Here is a 10248-nt window from a genome sequence, read left to right as displayed (position 1 = left end):
GTGACAGGAAATTTCATTAAGGAAAATGATTATGAGGCAAAATATTAGCACTTAGATGAGGCTCTGAAAACAATTTTCAGGAATATAAGTATTTATGATGATTTTAAGAATAATATACTTCCTCTGTTTATCTCTTTGTCGTGACTACTTTTAATATGGCATTATGTAAAGTCATGAAATCTAACTTTTCTCTTTTGAATTTAACTATATAATAGCTCTGCTCTAGTAAATTATTTAAAAATTTATGTGATAATTTTGATTTCATGGAATTACAAAAGCATAATATAAATAGGTGATTGAGAAAACATTGATTTGATCTTCTGAGATTCATTAACCAATGTATTCCAATTGTCTAACAAACTGAAATCAGATCTGCTTAGCTTAGGCCTTCACCATGAATACAAGGGGAGATAGAAGTTTTTAAATATTTAAAATGCTAATTAAAAAGAAAGAATAAAACATCAGGTAATCTGAATTCTAGTAGTATTAAAGGCTAGACAGCTTCCAAGTTGAGAAAGGTAGAGTGAACAGGAATAGTTCCTTGAATTCAGAAAATGAGATGCTCCCTTGCCCAAAATGTCTGAAAAGAATCAATGGAACATGGAAATGAAATATGAAAACTGATTGATTAGTCCAGGGCCAGTTTTCACATAAAACAGATTACTTGAGGTGCACCACTGTGAGAAAATTTCTTGTATCAGTCTTTGAATCTGACTCAATTTCAGGTCAATATAACCAAGGTTATTGGGTAAGAACCTCTAAGTAGAATGAATAGATGGTCTAGTTCCTTAGCCATGAAGGGCTGAATTCAACCAATGCAAAATTTTTTTTTGTTTTGATAGAAATTGGATTCATAATCGAATAGAAACCAAGCTAGCTACACAATTGAGTGATAAGATGGAGTCAGTGTGAGTAGGTGTCAAATTCTACAGTTAACAATTCAAGGTCCTAATTCCCTCAATTGGGAGAACAAGTACCTTTCTTTACTCTTGTGTTTATTATTATATATAATGATTATTTTTGGCAGAGTTGGGCTTAAATACATCCATTTACACATATGCCCCTTGGAGATGATGCCTCAGAGTTGTTTTAATTTATATTTCTCTAAATATGCGATTTAGAGCATTTTTATATGATCATGAATAGTTTTGATTTTTCATTCTAAAAACTGCCTGTTCATAATCTTCAAGCACTTCCCAATTAGGAAATGACCCTTATCTTAATAAATTTAGTTAAATTCCCTAAATAATTGGGAAACATAAGGGCTTTATTAGAGAAATTTACCCTAAAATGTTTTCTCCAGTTTCTTATTTCCCTTTTAATTTTTGATATATTGATGTTGTTTGGGAAAAAAATTAATTCCATGAAATCAATATTATCTCTTTTACCATTCATAATTTTCTCTATCCTTTGTTGGGTAATAAATTCTACTTTTTTCCATGCATTTCTAATTTGTTTATGGTGTTATACTTTGTCTAAATTATTTACCCATTTTGACCTTCTCTTGGCACATGGTGTGAGATGCTAGTGGTACTGGAATCTCCCCTAATCCTGAAGTATGGGACATGGGGTCTCTGGCTTCAGGTGTTCCCTCAGTTCTCCCCTCTGACCTGGAACCTGAAACCAAGAACTTCACTCTTCTGTGAATGAGTGTAGCCAGAATCCCTTCCCACTGCTTCTGTATTGATCAGGAATGTGCTAGCTCCTTCTCATGCAGGGCTGCAAGGAGGAAGCACAGCTGGGCCTGCTGTCCCTTATCAGCTGAGATTTCCTTCATGTTCCCCAACTCAGAAGTCCAACTCTGCATACTGTCTAGGTGAAAGTTAGGTTGATGTTATCTTCTAACCCAACTAGCCCTAAGGCTCACTCCTTGCTCTTTCAGTGGTGTTAGCTTGGAGAAGTTTATACTTTTCAAGAGCCAAACCTCCCTCCTGGTCTCTGGAAGACTACTGTTGTATTCCGACTCATATTTATTTTTTAATGGGTCCATGTTTTCCCTGAGATGCAATTATGTCTTGCTTGAGGAGGAAGTGTGGAGAGGTAAAATTTTTCTGACATAATCTGTAATCTTCCCTGAATCCTCTCCTGTCCTCTTTTACCAGTTTGGCTAAATGTTTATTTATGTTGTTCATCTTTTGAAACATCTTAAATTTGTATCTTTTCCAATTTTTTTTGTTTTTTAGTTTATCTATTTCTCCTCTATTTTAAAACATCTCCCATGTTATTCTTATTATAAGTTGGTTTGTATTTTTCTAATGTTTAGGAAATCATATCTGCTTTATTACTCTTTCCTTTTTCTATTTTGTTAATGTGTGTGTTATAATGTGTGCTTTTTTTTTGCTTCCTGAAGATTGCTTCCCATAAATTTCATATTATTATAAAATGCTATTCTTTTTTTTCTTTATTTCTTTGAGACAGTCTTTATTTTGGATTTTATTGTAAATCATTATTTCAATCTGCAGCTTTTCTTTATGCTCGGTATAATGATTCCTATTTTTATTGCATTATGGGCAATAAAAGAAATGTTTACTACTCTTGCATTTATTTGCTTTATTTGCAACATACCTTAGGCTCTTATGCATTGCCAATTTTTATGAAAGTTGCACGTGGTTGTGAGGAGTTGGTATATTTTGTGGCAGTATAAGTTGGCAGGATGTCAAAAAGTCTTTTAGTTCCACTTTCTCCAGCAATGTTTTCAATGATCTTATTTGCTTTTGCTTGATTTTGTATTGATTTTATGTGGAACTTAGAGAGGGACCTTAAGGTTCCTTCTTATTTTTGCATTACTATCTACATGTTTTAATTTAGCTATTTTTCTTTTAAATTGAGTGTATATGTTTTATATTGATATCTATTTGTTGTTTATTATTCCCATTATGCACAGGGCAGTTGTTTCCTTTTCCTTATCGTGTGAATAATTATTTTTTGATCGGTCATATAGCCCTCAATATCAACTTTGGGAAAATCAACTGACCTGTCGTCAATTTTTCTTCTCGACTCTCAATTCTATTTTGTTCATGTCTTTGCAATTTAAGTATGTTTCTTACACACAAAAAATTCGGTTTTTTTCTCGTCTTGTCCACACTTTATTGTTGTTGGATTGTTTCACTGATTTGCATAGACATCAGGGCAAGTTAAATTTATACTTTTCTTTATTTGCCTGCAATATTTTTTCCTGAATTAGAATTTTTTTATCTCCATATGGAAAGATAGTATATATATCTTCAGTTAATTTTGTTACATATATTTTGAGGTATCTGACGTAGGAAAAGGAAAGGTGATATATTATCATACTATGACATATCATTTTATATAATATTATACTGTTATGCTATATTATGTTACATTACATTACATTATTTTGTTTTATTTTATATTCTATTATTCTATTTTATTATATGTTATTTTATCATTGTATAAGAAATTCTATGATATATGATATATTATGTTACATAAAATTATATTATTATATAATATTGTATGTTATATTATATTATTATATGATATATTGCCATTCTATAAGAAATGATCGTGGATCACAGCATAGCGTTTTCATTCTTTTTGTGGTTGCATGGTGGCATTTTATTTTCTTTCTCAGTTTGGTTGGTTTTGATTTGATTTCTCTTGGGCAGTGAGATGATTTAATCCATATGTTTGCATATCTTGGATTTAACATCCATTTAACAATATGTTTCATATATATTGCCTAACTGCTCATATGTGGAGGGAGTGAGGGGAAAGGAAGAAATTGAAACACAAGGTTTTGCAAGGGTTCGTGTGGCAAAATTGTCTGTGCATAGAGGCATTGTGGGCTTCCTATCCACCAGACCAAAGCATAACATTGACAGGCAGGACCAATAAGAGAAAAGAGATTCTTTTTCCCCTAGATGGTCCTCTCCTCTGGGCAGAACATCATTAGCCAAGGCAGATTGAGTCCGAACTTGCCCATCTGCTCTACTGTCCATTGCACTGGGTAAGCCCTCTTCACTCTCCCTCATCCCCTGCAGTTGGAGTCCAAAGGAATGTTTCTTTGTTGGCTGCCAGTTGACATGTGTGAGTGTCTCCTTGTGTCTGTGAGTGGGTGGGTGTGAGTGGGTGTGCATCTGGGCAGGGCTGCATGGCAGCATGTGTCTGTGTGTGCTTCTGTGAGCTTCTCAATGTTCTAGATCTCCAAGGGGCTGCTCATTCCAAGAAGAGGGAATCCCAGGAAAAGTCTGGGATGAGGAAAGAGGGGTCCTGGACATTGTCATTCTTGGGAGACAAAGGTGTCTTCTCCAAAATTCTTGGATCCTGGGGCGAATCTTCCGAGACTGTCTCTGTGAGAGACGTCCAGATTTCCTGTTGCAGACTTTGGGCTTCTTGGGCTCCAGGGGCAGGATGCATTGGTTGGGAGGGCCCAGAGGGGAGACAGTCGCTCCTGGTCCCCTGGGAGTTTTCTGAGAGGCAGCTGGATGCCTCCAGTAGGGAGAAGAGAGCCTCCTCGGGACTGAGCTCATGAGGCATGGCAAGTGGAGAAGTGGGGGGCCCCATGGCCACATCTTCCAAGCTTGGCAGACTCCTGCTGTGGCTGCTGCTGGGAGGGGAGTAAAAGAAAGAATGCAAGGATGGCTGGGGCTGCTGGGGGGCACTCCAGAGGACAGGGATCCCGCTGCTGTTTTCCAGGATAGGAGCCTCTTGCACACCCAGCAGGTGGCCAGGGCCCTCAGAAGCTGCTTGTGAGAAGGTGGAGGGGCTGCACGCTGCAGCTGTAACAAGCGGGTCCTGGGCTTCTCCATCGGACCTCCCTGAACCCGTTGCCTGGCTGCCTGCAGGAGCAGGAGATAAACGGCTCCTCTTGGGAGCTCCCTCAGCCAGGGCTGCCTCTTCCAGCTCTATTTGCCTCAGAAGGAGCCAGATTTGCTCTTCAACACTTGGCTCTCCGTGGGCTCCCGGGACAGGGTGCAGAGGTAGAGATGGGCGGCTGTCCCCACCGCTGTCCTGGGAGGGTTCTGCCGGCAATGTGGGCTCCTGCAGGAGGTCGAGCAGACCCTCTAGACCGAAGCCATAAGACGCGGCAAGTGGAGCAGTGGAGGTCTGCAGGCTGCTGGGAGTGCAGTCCAAGGCCCAGTCCCGGGGCTGCTGGGGCTGCTGCATGGCCCAGCAGGCCGCGGGGATCGCGCTGTTCCCCCCCTGCACAGCGGCCTCTTCTGTTCCCAGCAGGCCGCCAGGGCGCTCAGCAGCTGCTGCTGGGGAGGCTTTGGCGCTGGCTTCTGGAGCTGGCAGCCGCTGGGCCTGGGCTGCTCGCTGGGGCCTCGCTGAGGACATGGCGGGGCTGCCTGAAGGCCCAGAAGACAGACGCCTCTTCTTGGGGGCCCTTTCCCCCGGGGCTGCAGCTTCCGAGTCCGTCAGGGTGCCGCGAGGCCAGATTTCCCGGTCCCGGGCCCGGCGCTCTTGGGGCACTGGCCGTTGGCCGGCGGGGTCCGGAGTCGCCTCTGAGGAGGGGGCAGCGGCGGCTGGTCCCGGCGGCTGCCCGGCGCTCAAGGCTCCTGCCGAGGGCGCGTCTGTGCGGAAGGCCCTGGCATAGGGATTGTGCTCGATTTTGAGGCGGATGAGCTCCCGGTTGCGATAAGCAGTCACGGCAATGAACTCGGTCTCGGGGAAGCTGAAGACGTGGCTCCGGGAGGGGGCGCCCGGCGCTCCCTGGTCTCCACAGGCGACTTCTTCCACGTGGAGCCGGGGCCGGTACCGGTGCTGAGACCGGAGCCGGAGGGCGCGCGGCGCGCTCCGGCCAGCGGGCTCCTCGTTGCTGAGCTTGAGCATTTTAAAGGCGATCTCGCGCCCCATCCAGTGCGCGCCCGTGTTGGGGGAGTCTGGGTGCGCATACACCTGGTTCCCGGGAACGTGGCTCTCTTCGACTCCACCCGGAGCCCACCCGGCCTCCTCATAGCGCCAGTGATGCTGGTCGACGCGCACCATGTCCACAAAGACGCGGTAGCGGGCCCGGGGCTCCATGCCCCGGATGTGGTAAGCCAGGAAGGGGAACATGGCCCGGCCCGGCCTGCTGAGGCGCATTTCGTTCTGCTGCCGATGGAACGTGAGCCACAGGGAATGGTTGCAGAGGACGACCTGGAGCGTTCCGGAGCAAGCGGCGCCGCAGTTCTCCAGGGGAGGCTGCTGGTGCCCCGCCGCCGAGGGCTGCTTCGGCGAGGAGGGATGGGCCCAGACAGGAGAAGGGCCGGGATCCGCGCCCTGCGGGGCGTCGGGAGCACAGCCCATCGGGGGCTGGTTCTCAGCTCCGACGCCTTCCCTGTGGGGCCCCCGGGAGGGGCGGTCCTGCCCGGCGGCACTGGGGCCTGGGGCCTTCTTGGCCAAGGGCATGGCCGCCTGAGGGCCTAGAGGGGCTGCGGGAGTGAGCATCGCTGCTGGACTGGCCACGTCCTCCTTAGGGCCGGTCTGTAGTGTTCTCTTGTCCGTCAATTAAAATCCTTCTCTGGGAGGAGGTTTCTTTTCTTGAAATCCTTTTCTCCCCGAGCAGGCTTCTTCTGGAGCCTCCAGCCAGAGCAGAGGTTGAATCTGGAATCCTCTTCTTCCTCAATCCTGGCTCTGAATCTCCTCGAGCTTCCCTGAAGTTCTCCTGGGAAGTCTTGTCATTAACCCACTCCAGACTGCTTTCTTACCAACTGCCTTCTCCTTTTATCCTCCCAGAGAATGGGATTGTGGGTACTCCCAGGGGCCTGTGGGAACTCCTACAACCAATGAGCTTGCTCCTTTTAAAGGGCTAAACTCCTTTTCACAAGTCTAAAGGTGTAAACTCCTTTTCAAGGTGTGAACTAAAGATGTGAACCCTGAGCTAGAGAATTGTTAAGGACCGACTTAGCTCCTACTAAGGACCTAACATCTCCCCTTTTCTTTTGATTTAGAGCATAGGGTGGTCATGACTTTGAAACCTAAATCCATCAATATGGGAGGTATTACCTATAATTACAGAAATTACATGAAGGCATAGTATTATGACACATGCTAGAAGTGATGTAACAAATAACATGATGAAATAATCATAAATTGAGAATTTATACATGTCCATAAGCCCATTGTCCATTAGTTCATGTGCCAGAAAGCCAATAAATTCCTGCAAGTTTTAAAATCCTACAATAGTCTCATCTTCTTTTTCTTTCATCTAACATTACTAAAGCACTTGGATGAAATTGTAGGTATGAAGTGTATCTTTGGAAATTAAGTTTGGTTTGGAATTGTAGTGTTCACTTAATTCCTCTCCCTACTTAATTCCCATTCCTCTAGATCCAATTCTTTTTCCAGAGAAAAACAAGGACATATGACCTGCACAGTTTTTAAAAGTTCAGTGATCTCCTAAAATCACAAGTTTTTCATAACCTTGTCAATGCTCTCTAAACAGTTTCCTTGAACAGAAACAGAAGCCTGTTTTCTAAAAATGGGCCCCATTGTGCTGAAATTCTAATTGAGCTCTTTAAGAAAGTTTCCTTGTTACTCATGCTGATTTCTGGGTCAGTTCCTCAGATCTCCCAGGCGATCAGTCAGTCAATAAGCATTTGTTATGTGCTTAGTACCTGCCAGAGTCATTGCCAAGAATTCCCCCACCACTTATCTACACTCAAACATTCAAGAGGGTTAATAATTAAGGGGTTAATTGATGTAAAAAGGAGGTGTTTGTGATACATATCAGGCTGCCTGAGCTCTGGACCCTATAATCTAATCTTAGAATGAGTCTCTTTGAAGTTCATGAGTTCTATGGAACTTGTTGCTAGCTTCTGATCTGCTCCCCACTCCTGAAGGTGGCTGTACAAAAATTTCTGCAGGTTCTGGCCCTGAGGTTTGGTGTGGAGTAGATCTACAGAAACCCTCGGCTGTTCCCTAACATTACACAGTTGTTTCACATCTACAACACCTACTATAAGGATTCCAGGACATTGGAGAGCTCCCTGCAGTGGCTGTCAGGTCAGGGCCTGACCTCCACTCCAAATTTTAGCTGTGAGAGGCAGGACAAGGTAATAGCTATTATTGGAGGAGCCATGTCTGCTCTTTCTGTCCAGATAGGGACACTACTGGAGCTCTACAGATTCCCACAGATAAGAGTCTGTGACAACTTGTACCCCCTTTTTTTTTTAAAGGAAACATATCCAAAATCAAACAAGATAAAGGGAAGAAACCATACTTTTATTTTGTGCTGACTATGTGCTATACGTGTTCTAAGAGCTTTAAAATACAGCATTTGACCTTTACAAGTATGTTGGGAGGTAAGTGCCGTTATTATTCTTCCTTTCACTGTTCAAAAAATTGTAGCTGAGAGAAATTAATTGACTTGCCCAAAATCACACAGAAAACAAGATTAAGGATTTTTTGAAGTTTAAATTTAAATTTTTTTAATTTAAATTTAAAATTTGAATTTAAAATCTGCTACCAAACAAAGAAAAAAAGGACAATTGATCACTTTTAACAACAATTTATTTAAAATCAATTTCCCCCATGGAAGATCTATTAAGAGCAGTAATTTAGAGTTAAGAAGTACAAGAATTGCAATTGGTCACAGCTAGTCACAGATGCAAAAGGATATCTAATCACTAAGGCTTATTAACAGTCATTATGATCAAAGGGAGAGACTCATTGAAAATGGTATCTACAAACTAGATCAGCTGTCCAAATATGATTTCTTTACCACACTACATTTGGCAATCCCAAAATTACACTAATCTTTCTTCTCCTTTAATAAAGTAGGAACATGGCAGTACAGAAACAAATGCAAATTCCACTTTCACATGAACAGAGTTTTTGTGTAAGTTTCAGATTTAAAAAAAAAGTTAAAGTTCATTTCCCATTTGGAAGAAAAAGAAATAAGTTACCAACAGTTGAAATTGATAAAACTTTAATGTTGACTTCGTTATCAAAATGGAAAAAAAAATGTTTAAACATACACCATACACTATCTGACCTAACACTGACTCTCTAAGAATCTTTTCAAGAGAATGCAAAAACAAAAACTATAACTAACCCCGAGGATTTTTTTATGCTTTACAAAATCTCAGTTGCAGGGAAACTAGATTCTTGACTTAGTTTTTAAAGCTAATTCAAAATCTTCCTTTGTAAGTGTCCAGGTATCTGGCGAATTTCTTCTTCTAAACCAACTTCCATCTATTTCCACATTTGTTACAGAAAACATATGTTGTCATAGGTTCATAAGGACTTAGGGTGTGAAACTGGATCTAGGTACCGTTCTTCTTGTTACATTTGCCACATCGAAATAGGTCCGTTTGGGTCCCACCCGTCCGGGCCATTTGATGTATTCTAATAGCTTCTTTGGTCAGGTTTCTGCGCATCTCTTTAAGTTCCTCACTAGCCATTTCGACTGCAGTCATTCTAGCAAAGGAATCTGGAGGTATGTTCCCACACAGTACATTTTTCCTTAAGTTTGGCTTCTTTGCATCCTTGAGATTTGCTGTTCTCCTTCGTAGCCTGTTTTGATACTTCATGTCCGTGTTCCGTAACTCCTGATATACAGCTTCCTCAATCTGAGCGCCCAGTTCTTCTATATCGGCGCCAATAGCGCAGTAGTCACCTCCAGTTCTGAGGGCTGCAGCAAGCAACTCTCGGCACTTGATTGGAACCGATCCTGAAGTGCTTGGTGCCCGGGGGAAAGCTTTAATGAAGGAATCAGAAGACTTGGCTCTTCCTTTGCTTTGCTCCTGCAGCTCCTTTCTCGTTTTGCCTCAGGCTTGCATTGGGAAGAGTGAGCAGGTCCCTTTTTTGCTTGCTTCAGTCTTGGAGGGCCCAGAGACAGACTTCTTCCAGCGTGAGACGAGAGACTTGGCTAATGATGTGACTTCTTCATCTGTGCTCTGCTTGCGCACAGTATTTACCGATATTCCAATTTTTGTGGACCTCAATAATTCCAGAGTCATGGGAACGTCTTGAAGTTCCTTTAGTAAATCCAGTGCCCCGGCCATGTTCTTGTTCTGCACCATCTTATCTATCTTCTTGGCTGTGGGAAGGATCTCCACCTCCATGGCTCGGGTGCTTTTCCAACCCCACTCTCGCCCACACCCCGAGGGGATGGGACACGGGACAAGCGGGAGCAAGAGGGTGATGTCAGAAGAGAAAGCGTGGGAGAGGTGCAGCAGTCCCAGGATGTCAAGAAGAAACACCCACCGAAAACCAAGGCCCAGGGCCCTCTTAGCCACAAATAAAGACCGGGCTTGGGGACTGCTCCTCTCAGGCGCGGGGGACTGCTCCTCCCAG

General features: G+C 43.4%; 1 pseudogene; it reads right to left on the bottom strand.

Moving 5' to 3' along the window:
- Positions 1-9128: 9128 nt before the first annotated feature.
- On the bottom strand, positions 9129-10016 carry LOC141541119 (transcription elongation factor A protein 1 pseudogene; annotated as a pseudogene).
- Positions 10017-10248: the final 232 nt, after the last annotated feature.

This window comes from Sminthopsis crassicaudata, chromosome 1 (genome assembly GCF_048593235.1).
Source record: "Sminthopsis crassicaudata isolate SCR6 chromosome 1, ASM4859323v1, whole genome shotgun sequence".
Taxonomy (NCBI): domain Eukaryota; kingdom Metazoa; phylum Chordata; class Mammalia; order Dasyuromorphia; family Dasyuridae; genus Sminthopsis; species Sminthopsis crassicaudata.
This window is presented reverse-complemented; position numbering and strand designations above follow the sequence as displayed.